Genomic DNA, 13702 nt, shown 5'->3' on the forward strand with positions numbered 1-13702 from the left:
TGCTGTGATAATCTTCATTCTCTCAATATTATTGTGTACATTCCACATATCTACAGCTATTGGAAGATGTAAACATCTTTGGGGACAGACCGCTATCAGCAGACGGGGCGGGTCGGGGTCGCGATATCTGGCCGATACGAAGATGGGACGCGCTGGCGGCGAACTACCCTCAATTCTATACTGTCTACTGCGACATATCTGCGGTCAGGTCAAGCATGACAGCATAAAACATTTGTATAAGGATTTTGCATCATACAAGAGACTGTAGTCCTAACTGAACTTACATATTTCCATTGAAAAGTCGTGAAAACTTAGCATTTTCCTATATTATTGGACCACTTTACTGACTCTATTCGCATGGTGATCGGCTGACCTTTTTCAAGGAAAGACGAAAAGCTAATAAAATGTGTGATTACTAAATAAATTATCATCTCTAAAATAATATTTGCAACACACACAATCCTATCATTAACAGCTCAAGGTTTTAAGAGTAAAAAACTCGCATAAAAATCTTACAAACCGTCGTCTGTTGAATGTTAAATTAACGAGCATTATAATTTTGTGAGTTTTATCTTATGTTACATTAGAATTGTTTCTAGGTTTAAAAAAATATTTGCTGTTAAGCAAGGCAATTCAATCAAGTATGTATAATTCACACATAACAAGTAAATCTATTTATGTCTAACTTTGATCAATTACGATAGATTGGTCAAGTAAACAGGTAGGATAGTTTCTCACATTGAGGTGTTAACATTTTGTTTTTAATTTAAGCACATGGTAAAAAAAGTGTAACTACGTAGAAATTCTGTAGCAAACCAAAATTCGCGTAGCCAAAGCAGCGGACAAAAAATTGAAATAAAATGAAGACATTACAAAACCTTAAAATTAATGAGAAGCAAATGAGTATGAAACTGGGAGGAAAACGTCCAGAAGAAGTCGTATGTCCTCCGAAGGCTGACATAACTGAAAGGTTTCTTGAGATCATTCTTGAAACAAACGCTTTTTTGCAGCAAGTTTCGGGTTGACAACTGGGCAAAATGCACAGGTGCGTGTGAGTAACAAATTTTAATAATGAGTGGCATATGACAAAATGTCAGCAATGACAGTATCCTTTGTTCACTAACCTCAAAAGGGTTTACTTTTGTCCTTTTTAAAATTATTCATTTTTATTAAAAAAAATATACCTACGAACCTTTGAATATTTTCTTCGTACCTACGTATAACATTTTTTTACAATTTTAATCTTAACAAAATAATACGAAATGTATTTTTACTTTACATTAAAAATACTTAGTAAGTAGTATTTTTTTTTGCTAATTTGAAATACCTAAATGATGTTTTAAAGCCTAACTTTTCCCAATGACTCGGTAATTCCAACGCAGCATTATGGAAGCCTGCCTGCATCACACCTGCACACTGAAAGAACCTTATTAACAAACAGTCTTATCATCATACCCAATATGCCTATCTTAAAACTAAATGCAGAGAAAAAAATAAAAGGAAAGTTTCAAAGTTAAATCTAACTTTTATCTAACTGACTTTTTACATGAAGTCCAAATGTGCCCATAATTTATTAAAATGTATTATTGTAATGATGTGGCTGTGGGTCTTGTGCCATATAATTTGTTTTTTTCTTTTTTTTCTTTCTAATTTTCCTACAATGTGGAAAATGTGGCTTGGATCATGGATCTACGTTTGCTAAATAGTAGTGTCATTTTAATTTGATTTATCTTCCTACAATTTTTTTATGGTCATACCAATGGTTAAAAATAAATATGAGTTCTATTTATGGCATTTTATTACGAATAAGAAAAATGTACCGATTTAACTACGCAAAACAACGAATGTGTTATTTTAATTTGATTTATCTTCCTAGAGTTTTTTTATGGTCATCTAATGGGTTAAAAATAAATGAGTTCTATTTATGGCATTTTATTACCGAGGCACGAAAATAACAATATAATCTACGCAAAGAACAAATGTATGTAGGTATATCTCAAACGTCAAAATTAAATGTCAGACGCAAACGGTGCGTTGACGTAGGTTAACTTAATTAAAAAAGTTATAGTGGCTAGTTTACAAGGCTGGTATTATTACACGGTGGAAGGCTGCTGAGGAAATTCCCCCCGTCAAACCAGTTCGGGCGGACACGTACTTACGTATGACATGCGCTTTTGCTTCTACATAATGTGTAACGTGCTTAGATATTTTTATTTTTAGTCCTTTTTAATTAAATAAAGTTTCTATGGGGCAGTTTAGCAATACGATATAGTTAAATCAGGCTCGTATGAAACGATGTTGAAAACTAGATTCCAACTTCATAGATTTAACTTTGCGAATGGTTGAAGACTACAGATTTATATTCGAGTATCATTTTGTACAAGTAATATGAGCGTCAGTCTAGCTAGATCTATTGATTTGGTCTATATTTTTTCAAGCTTCTAAATTTTAATGACTACCTCAGCAACAACATGGCAATTAACAGTTTTAGCTAAATTGAAGCAGGTCGATCCCCTAAAAAAGTTGTTAAGATCTTGCGAATTACTTATTTTTTATTATTTAAAACATTTTAATAACTTTTGAATAATTTTGGGTTCAAATCATTATTTTTTGATTTTATCCCAGATTTTTTTTTTGCTTTTACAGCAGAAAACAATTATTTAAAGAGTAATTACCGACCGGTTTTTTGTTTGATAAATGGGTGTGAAAACGACATCTTTTTATGTTTAGGTCAAACAAAAAGAAAAGGAATAAATAATATTTATTAAAATGTAAATTTAATTTTGTTTAAAAACCGTAAAAACAATGCTTAAGAAATTTTAACATGTTGTACGTCGGCATGTCACGACCTTCAGTGAAGCTATTACAAATTTTCAAAATATTTTAAGTTTCTTATAGAATAATATTCATTGGTTCACAATAACATTTTAAAAGAAGCATAAGTTTGAATATGTCAACGCAAATCTACACTCGCGAGCAAAACTATGGAATAACTTACATGAAGTTGTTTCCACGCGATCTTGTGTAGGTACTAACGAATTTGTTAGTAACAAAAAAAGTGGCACCATTTTAAAGATTAAACTTTTACCTTTTAATTGATATCAAATTCATTTAAATCACACCAGTATTTAAAAAGATATCGCGGCTGATGTGAAGAAGTAAGGAAAAAGACATGTATTAACTGTTTGATACGTCGCGAGTTTCGGCCCATTTACCCCCTATAAAAGCACGTGTTTTCGGATTTTTGCTTTCACACGTTGATCCATACACATCTCAGCTTCTTTTGACACTTTACCTGGGATTCTACACCTTCAGAAGCAGCACAAATCCTTGCACTATTGCAAGCAGGGCTCAGCCAGCGGGCTGTAGCATGTCAGCTCCACATAAGCCAGTCCTGGGTTTCGAAAGTTTTAAGACGCTTTCGGGAGACTAGTGGCTTTATCCCGAGACCAAGTTCTGAACAGCGCCAGTGCACATCGCAGAAGGATGACCGTTTTTACATGTCAACCTCTCTATGAAATCGTCATTTGACTGGTATCGACGTCCAGCAAGAGCTCAGAAATGTTCGTAGGATAGCTGTTAGCGTGTGGACAGTTCGTCTAAGATATAAGCGATAGAATTTGATTCCAAAAAGGCCTGCCACAGGCTCGAAACTGACGGCAGGTCACCGATAAGCACGCTTTCAATTTGTTCGTACACATCTCGATGGGAAGTCGAGCAAGCCACCCCCATAAGCCACTGTTTCAGCGAACCAGCACTGCACAAATCGCTCCCCAGGCTGCCTATAGACCCGACCTCTTCAACTGCTGCACTGCAAACACAGTCTGCATTCATCGGAGGACAAAACTCGCCTCCATTACTCGCCCACCCATCAAAATAAGTGCGAGTTAATTGAAAGCGTGCTTGTCGGTGACCTGCCGTCAGTTTCGAGCCTGTGGTAGGCCTTTTTGGAGTCAAATTCTATTGCTTATATCTTAGACGATCTGTCCACACGCTAACAGCTATCCTACGAACATTTCTGAGCTCTTGCTGGACGTCGATACCACTCAAATAATGATTTCATAGAGAGGTTGACATGAAAAAACGGTCATCCCTCTGCGATATGCACCGGCGCTGTTCAGAACTTGGTCTCGGGATAAAGCCACCAGTCTCCCGAAAGCGTCTTAAAACTTTCGAAATCCAGGACTGGCTTATGTGGAGCTGACGTGCGACAGCCCGCTGGCTGAGCCCTTCTTGCAATAGTGCAACGATTTGTGCTGCTTCTGTAGGTGTAGAATCCCAGGTAAAGTGTCAAAAAAAAGCGGAGATGTGTATGGATCAACGTGTGAAAGCAAAAATCCGAAAACACGTGCTTTTATAAGGGGTAAATAGGCCGCAACTCGCGACGTATCAAACAGTTGATACATGTCTTTTTCCTTACTTCTTCACATCAACCGCGATATCTTTTTAAATACTGGTGTGATTTAAATGAATTTGGTATCAATTTAAAGTTAAAAGTTTGATCTTAAAAATGGTGCCACTTTTTTTGTTACTAACAAATTAGTTAGTACACAAGATCGCGTGGAAACAACTTCATGTAAGTGATTCCATACTTTTGCTCGCGAGTGTAGTTTACTGAATATTTTGTAGAGCCTTGAGTATAAAAAAAACCGGCCAAGTGCGAGTCGGACTCGCGCACCGAGGGTTCCGTACAAACCTGCAAGGTTTACAAAGTTCGTTCATTACGACAATCGAGTCATAACTATGTTTTTTTTTATTNCCACGCGTTCCTGAGAAAAAGGGTCTTGACAGACGGACGGACGGACAACAAAGTGATCCTATAAGGGTTCCGTGTTTTCCTTTTGAGGTACGGAACCCTAAAAATATCAGTAGGTGTGTTGTCGAAAAAGGATACTTCTTGTAAAGTAAAACTTTGGTAGAAAATTAGAAGTGGAACAGTTTTGGTTAAGATCAGTAGTTTGAATTTTGAAAATGTCGACCCCTAAAATTAAAACTAATGCAACAAAAACTTAACAAAATACGTAAATGAATTCTATGACTTGATAATAGTTTCCACATAATCATTCAATAATGAATCACTCGTCAACAATTGGTTGTTACTTAGCATTTATTGCAACATTTAGGGACAATCAAATATACATACGTAAAACCGCTTTTGTTGTTTTCAGTTTCATGTTCTGCTGTTTCTACTTCACCCAAAGTCAAAGTCAAAATTTCTTTATTTGTTTAGACTAATAAATAGTTCTTACAAATTTTTGTCCCGAAGCAGCGGTAGGGTTAATACTAATGTTGGGTCAAAAATCATCTAAGGCTGACTGGTCAACTCATTGTATCATCACCTTAACCTTAACCGGTGTATAAGTGTATTGTATGGAGTTTGATAGACATGACGTTTGTTATAAGTTAAAGTAAGATAGTGCAACCCAGGTGCTATCGGTGTTAATTAATTTTATGGCATAAAGCGTTCGCTGTGTTCTTGAAGTTCAAAGACTATGTCAGGCCTATGCAATGAGGAAGCACGAATGTAATGTATTCGTAATTTGGTAACTTTATGACGGTTATATCAAGGTAAAGTTAAAATTAAAAATTGTGTCAGGAAGACAAACCAGTTTATTTACATGCAAGTATTTTTCCAAAATTGTTGGAGCAGAAAACTCTATGGGCTTGTAAATATTATAACGAAAGTAGGCATACCTAGTATGCTAGTATGTTTTAACACGTTTTATGTGGAATCTTTAGAATTAGGGACCAAACTTGAAAATCATTTAGTTTATACAGGGTGTCCCAAAAACAATGGATAACTCTGCAACCATAGATAGGCCTCGCCATGGTCTCCCTAACGTCCAATTTTGACCCCAGTAAAAATATCACCGTTTTCAAGATTTTTAAGTTTTTGTGCATTTTTAGAAAATTGCCACCTGCGATTACTTTTTCTCATGCCATTTCTACAAATGAGGATACTTTTCAATCTAGTTTTTTTCCTTATCACAAGGGATAATTGGGCTATCAAAAGAAAAGATTAAAGTTCAACAAACTAGTTTAAAAGTATGAAAATTTTAAGAAATTGCAGAGAAGAAGAAAAAAATTAGTTCATTGTCTTGCACTTTTGATCAGCAATCGTGTAAAAAAAATGAAGGAAGACCATCGTGCCCATTACCTTAAAAACTTCCTTGGTTTATTGAGATTCTGAAAAGGTATCACAAGCTTATGTATTCTGTATTATTTTTATCTTATGGCTACTTGAATAGCAACTAGTATGAAAACTGCAAAAATGAGTTTTTCTCGTAATAGTTAAACTAGGACTGCATAGTGGCATCAAATACAAATGAATAATTTTTAGCGTAGGAATTTTAATAAAGCAACATTTTGTCATCATCATCATNTCCCACCAATATTGACACTACTTAAAAGCCTAGTTCTAAACTTGATTTCATTATAGGAAAGGTTTTTACCCCAAAAATGTGTCTTTAGAAGGATCCAGAGTCACTTCTTCAAAAAATAGGTAGTTACGCTTGAGCCAACTTTTATGGCTACAAAACTGTTAAGTTGGGATTAATCGCTATCCATCGGTTAAAGAGGACACGTGAGATCATTATTTGGTTTTATAACCATAAAAATTGGTCTAATTGATCCCAGAGGTGGGCCAAAGTGAGGTCTTTTTTCAAGTCACATTTATGGTATATGTTAATAATTTATTAAGAAATTGAATGTGTTTTTCTTTAAGGATATTTATTGGGCTTTCGAATAACACCAATATTGTTGGGGCACTATGATTGTGTCAGAAGGAAATCTTTAAAGTTCGCGTCGCGGAAGGTGCGGTTTATTTGATGTTGAGTATAGTGTGCTAACAAGTTATTTATTGTTATCAAAATATTTTATTAAATCATGATACCAAGAGTTAAATCCGCGGACAATAGCTAGTAAGCATTACATAGAATAAAAATGGAAATTTATTTTTCCACTGAATTTCCTTTTAATTTGCTTTTTTAACGCAAAATGATCCACGTGTAAGCGAGACAAGTTAGGTATCTCTATCTATCTACGCAGCGTCTTTCCATTCTATACATAGCCAGAACGCAAGGGTGTGAAACTAATCGAGTATAGTTTGGATGTGACTTTTTTTACTAAGCTCCTCCAAACTATACACGACCAGTACGCATACGCTGCGTACTGCTCGCGTATACTTTGTAGTGACTTAGGTCAATTATCTTACTCCAAAATATACATCGTCAGTAGGTACGCATACGGACTAATCATGTATGTATTGTAATAAGTTCGCAATTACAATGTATACGAGAGTACTTAGTTGCATGCTCGTCATTTTGACTTATTTACCTCTAATAAAAATGAATATCCCTGGACATTTTACACTGCGCTTCTAGTCCCAAACTAAGCAAAGCTTGTACTATGGGTAACGGATATAAACATACTTTTTTGTAAATACATACTTATTGTACATAGAAGACACCCAGTCCAATACAAACAAATATCAAAATATGTTCATGCACACAAATTAATGTTTGTACTGTGCGGGAATCGAACCCGCTACCTCCGGAACAGTTATCCGTTTCGAACCACTACACCGAATGGTCGACAATTTTAGTTAATAATGCACGTTTAACTTTCTTCATTCACTCTCACTAATAAATATCTAATTGTTATTTAATTTGAAATCTACCTAATCAATTTAATTTCAGAAACCATTACATTCGTGTTATAAATCTAGATTTATTATAATAATATGTAGATTCAGTAAAATAATAATATTTTATGTAAAAATTAATGAATTTATAAATGGCATCACCGTACGTGATCTACATAGGTAGTTCTTATTTCTAAGCCCGAGGACAAAGCACGAGCATNCAGAACTGAGGCAGCAGGTTAAAAAAAAAAAAAATTTTTCCTTCTCTTCTGCAATTTCTTAAAATTTTCATACTTTCAAACTAGTTTGTTGAACTTTGATATTTTCTTTTGATAGCCCAACTATCCCTTGTGATAAGGAAAAAAACTAGATTGAAAAGTATCCTCATTTGTAGAAATGGCATGAGAAAAAGTAATCGCAGGTGGCAATTTTCTAAAAATGCACAAAAACTTCAAAATCTTGAAATCGGTGATATTTTTACTGGGGTCAAAAATGGACGTTAGGGAGTTCATGGCGAGGCCTATCGATGGTTACAGCCTGTAACCATCGATAGGCCTGTAACTTACAGGGTTATCCATTGTTTTTAGGACACCCTGTATAGTAATGCTACGCTGTTATCTTAAAATACACATATTTCTCGAAAGCTGAGGTGTAGAGTTCAAATAAGACGTAATTTCTCATTAATAGCAGAAAATTAAAGAATAAGTTTTTCTGTGATAATAAAATTACATAATTTACTTTAGATGTCTGGAATGAGACTGATAAGGTTTTATTTGGTTACAAATCGTGATCCAGATAACTGAATAGAGTGAGTCATACATGTTGTAAATACACACACACAGTATAGCGTTACAGCATAACGCATCATGGTAACAAAATGCAAAATAGCTACTTAGGCATTACTGGGTATCATGAATCATTAGGTGCCAATGAATATTACTGAAATATGCTACCAATTAAAACCACAATGACTCTTACCAACGTTATTGACATGGCGTTTACGTAAATAGTCTGCGAACATAAATGCATGTAGGTATTTAATCTATGCAGTTTTAAGTGTGCTTAATTAAATTACTAAATCGTTTATTGCATTTCACAGCGTGTTCTTTCTGTAGTGACGTCTGTAGTCCCGGTTATATCGGTTTATTGAGACAAAAATACGGAAACGGCGTATAAACTAGCGTCTCTTCCTTTCTTTCTTTGCTTTTTCGATACAATATGAACAAATAGGAAGCCAGTTACTGTAATAAATCAAATTATTTATTTGTTTTTCTCTAATTACAACGACAGTTATGCCAATTAGAAGTCAATTGTATCAACAAGCCTTATTAATTTCATTAAAAAATAATAACGGAAAGTAGTACAATTTATTATATTTATAGAAAATGTAATTAAAAATATATTGTAATTTTTTTTAACTAGGTGCTCCAGTGCTCCAAACCAATCAATGCAAAACTTAACAACCAGTTTTGTTGCACAACAACTGGGCTTTTAAAAATGGCCAGTATTATGAAACGACACAAAATTAAGGACACTCTATAATAGATTCAAGCCTGACATTGTTGGTCCATATTAAAGAACAACGCTGAAAACTCAATCTCGGCCATAGATTCTGTTCTGTAATCACTAAATTAATATTTAAATGAAGCCAACCAAAAGCGCTAATCTTTTGAGTTCTGGTCATAAACTTCGTACTTAATTTTGAATCAAGTTTTGAGCGTCGATTTAGAATGTTAGCATACAATGTGCTAACAAAAATTTTCTACAAGTGTGTACTTACTTAGTTACTATAAAAAAAGTGTAGTTAGTAAAAGAATAAAAAAAAGTCATGTAGTTTGCGTGTATTGTTGAAATAAAGATGCGATGTCAAGGTCTAGGCGCGCGCGTCACCCGCGCGTCGCCTGTTAATTGTTGTCATGACTTTGTATTTACCTGCAAGCTTGGGTTTACGTCACCGCGACACCTCTCGACATCAGCATGTGTTTGGTTGGAACCTCAACATATTATTATCTGGCAGCACGAGGTAGGAACACTTGCGGATTGATGGACGTTTTGAAATAGCTTCAGTCATTCACTTGGGCCTTGCCTGTGACTTTCACATCTCTACATTTTTTTAATAGACCATAAGTTTTTATTATAAGGCTATTTCTTATCAGCGTTAAAAACATGTTATGTGAACATTATAATATGGATTTAAGGGTATTTTTTTAATTACATTTTGGATTTTTTTTTCGAATCGGTATCTATTACGGCATTACACGCATCACTAGTGTTTGTTACCTAGCAATAGAATAAAAAATAAAAGCGATAATGTCCAAGGATATTTTTGTTTATTTTTATTTTACGGTTTTATTGCAACATGGTTCATATTTTCAGCTTATAATTAGTATTGAATCAGATACTCGCTTAAGCAAATAACTATGGGAATTTATAAATTCGTTGCCAATGTTTTTCGGCCTTACTTGCTTACAACTTGTTACAAGATACCACTAAGTTGTCGATTGTTTTTTTTATAAATGTCCTTCAGATTTTCGTAGCTTTCCAAACAGTTTTATTTGTAAAAAAAAACTAACCGCTGAATCGAGAAAGTCAGGATTTGGGACATGCGCTAGATCGTATGAAAGTTCATCGTTTTGAATAAAACAATGGAAAAATAATGCCTTTTAGGACCAAATATTTAGAAAATATAGCGAAGTTCAATAGGTTAGGACCTCTGCTAATGTAGAAATAGTGTGCTAACAAGTTATTTATTGTTATCAAAATATTTTATTTAAAACATGATACCAAGAGTTAAATCCGCGGACAATAGCTAGTAAGCATTACATAGAATAAAAATGGAAAATTATTTTTCCACTGAATTTCCTTGTAATTTGCTTTTTTAACGTAAAATGATCCACGTGTAAGCGAGACAAGTTAGGTATGTCTATCTATCTACGCAAGGATTTTAACTTTGTAACAACAAAATCTATTTTTGGATAACTAATTTGTCAATAGCTAAACTTGCGTCAGGAAGAACAACCTTAATTATGCGAACTCTATCATAATTTCATAAATAAAGAAAAAAACGGCTAAAAATAGAACGTGCGTAGATGCCGGCCATAAAAATCTACGAATAACATTTTTTTAAACTAAATTATACCATGATGATTCGCAAAATTGCCAACTTGATGTGTACTGGTTTGTAACGTATTACGTCACTATAAGTGGACTTTGCCCAATGAGCGAGAGGAGCGGGTTTAATTGAAAAGAAGACTCATGTTAGTGGAATAAGGCTTATTTACGAATGCCACAATCCAATGATAACTTTTTCTAGTCATGTAACTGGCTTGCTATTAAATAAGTTTGGATATCTGGGTACAAAGTCCAATCGCTAGGTTTGTTACTTTGTGCTGCTGAATAATGTTTTTGTTTTTAGTTGTGTTGTATTGCACTTACGTGTTTTTAGATAATTAAACGTATGAGTAACGAGCAAATAAAATACTTGGGTTAAATAAATAACAACACTGCATGAAAGTGATGACGTATGCAGAGCCGTACGAGACGTAGACGTTGTGCAGGCTGTTAAGTTGAACTTTAGCGCGGGTAAAAGCTCCATAAAGGACTTTGCCTAAAAAAATGAAAAAAAAAAAATAATAATAAAAAACTACGACACTATTATGCTTTGCTATTTCTTTTGCTACTTCTTTTTTTTAAGAAATCTCTATTTACGAGTAGTCCAACAATTTGTATATTACTTTTAATAGTCAACACAACAAAACATTTTTTTTTCTATCTTTATTTTAGAGACTGCTGACTGGTTGACCGTTCCAGCTCTAAATTGTTTCAACATTGATCTTTTTTTTTATATCTATTAAAAATCGGTTCCTGATTGTGTTGTGCCAATTCTTCATTTTTGAGCCAACGATAATTTTATCAAAGTTTCGTCTCCAAAAGTTGGGGAAAGTTCTGATGTGTGTCAGTACAATGGTTGAAGTAAATGTCCCGTTTTTTTTATCTACCTAGACCATATTAATAATATTGACTTAATTAATATACAAATTATAATACACACAAAATAACAAAGTTCAATATTGGTAACCCTAGTAGACAAAATGTTTTTACTGACCAACAAAATTAGACATCATCATCATGCGTACGATTTTATAAACATGTTTGCAAATTACAATGCGGTATAAGGAAAATTATTTTGGGATTACCGTGATGGTCAGGAGATAACAATTAACAGAATATGATTTTTTAATGTCAAAGGAGTCTAATAAATATTTATTAATTGATATGCTTACTAACATTATATTATGAAAGTTTCTTAAAAAAGTACATCCACCTGTGGGGATGGAGATTTTGTACAGTTTTAAGGCCTAGGAAAAAATACAGGGTATAGTTTAATTCCAATTTTTCAAAATTCTTTGAGTGACCAAAACAAACGCGAGTGAAGTCGCGGGTAAAAGCTAGTCTTAAATACAATATAGCAAGGACTTTTTAGCCGATTTCAAAAAAAGGAGGAGAGGTGTTTTATTCCTGTTAAAATAGTAAGTTCCACGGCTAGCTCGCCCTATTAACTTGTTGACAGCGTGGCATAGGAATGCGGGGCGTTGTGACAACGACACCTCAATCTATGCAACGTCATCACAGTTTAGCCATCCCCAGGCAGTTTTTATAGCATGACGCCAAATAAAAAAATCATAATCGGGTAAAAGTTGTAATTATACATATTTATAAACTCATCTGTGATCTGTAATGGATCTCGAAAATTCTTGCAATAATTTAACGATCTCAAAAAACCTCTTTGTCCTTCTTTTTTTAAATAAGAAAAATTGCTGCAATGTTTCTTGTCATTCGTCAATGCAGGCATTCGATAATGATTTTCCTGCAATACACAGTCACGATGACCAAGCATAACAGGTTAGTCCGTGATAAGTAACTTAATTGAGCAAGACTTGAATCTGCAGCTAATAGCGTATAATGACATGTTATGTGATTTCTCTGTAATTCTGATAGAAATATCTGTTGCATTGCACTATTTAAATTAGGTGAGTAGCGTAATTTTTATGTTTTTTTTAGATTAGATAAGCAAAGCACTTATTAATGGCGGCAATTCTGTTAAACCTTTCAATTAATCCTAGGCGCAGATCACCGACTTTTAGTCGGCCCCCGATAGTTGGGCCCGATTTTAATTTGTATGAAAATCAATTTGGTGTAATGTGCGCACTTCCATAACTGCCCGACTAAACTATCGGCCGACAAAAAGTTGGTGGTCTGCGCCTAGGCTAAAATTAGACATTTACCTACTTTTCTTTTCAATTAATTATAAATAGCAGAGTAAGTACAGGATTTTAAAACCTTAATTTGTCATTATGTGCGTTAAATAAAATAAACATTAATATTTTAGATCTCTAAGGATATCGTCTTCTAAATAAGCATGTCTGCATCGCTTCAAAGTATCTAGTGGTGGTAGTGGAGAAATATGACAAAAATAAAAAAACAATGATAAAAAAAAACATGACATTGTCTATCTATTAACATCACTGGTTGTGATTGCTTAATGGTGCGTGTGCTAAGCCATAATGGGGCTTATAAATATTGAATGAGAATTGGAACTAGCGCGGCAGCTCTTCTCCAAGACTTTAAAGGCACACAAGTAAAATTCCACAAAGCTTGAAAACCAAAAATCCTATTTGTTATCGGATATTTTTATAACTGTATAATTTATGCATAATTTTCTAGCAAATTGTTTACTAGCCTCAATATGTCACAGACAAAAATAAAATATTTACTATCAATTACACAACCTAATTAGGTATTAGCATTTATTAGATAATGATAGCAATTGCTCGAAGACACAAATAAGCGTTATTTAGGTACCAATATATTATGAAGCTAATGTAAATAAATTAAGTCATTAGTTATCTGATCATTAAATCATTAGTGAATAAGGCAGCCAATATTTTAAAGCATTACTTTTGAATAAAATATTGCACAACATTATTAATTTAATTCAGGCAAGATTATTGAAAAATTAAGGATTTTTTGAGGGCATATGCTCCTTTTGATGTCTAGTAG

The 13702-nt window shown here is 34.0% G+C and overlaps 1 protein-coding gene across 2 annotated transcripts in view; it reads right to left on the bottom strand.

Moving 5' to 3' along the window:
• LOC114364755 (transcription factor HNF-4 homolog) overlaps positions 1–13702 on the bottom strand; it is a 56901-nt gene that overhangs the window by 20683 nt on the left and 22516 nt on the right. The window lies entirely within an intron of this gene.

This window comes from Ostrinia furnacalis, unplaced genomic scaffold, assembly GCF_004193835.3.
Source record: "Ostrinia furnacalis isolate ACB-3 unplaced genomic scaffold, ASM419383v2 OfSCF0436, whole genome shotgun sequence".
Taxonomy (NCBI): Eukaryota; Metazoa; Arthropoda; class Insecta; order Lepidoptera; family Crambidae; genus Ostrinia; species Ostrinia furnacalis.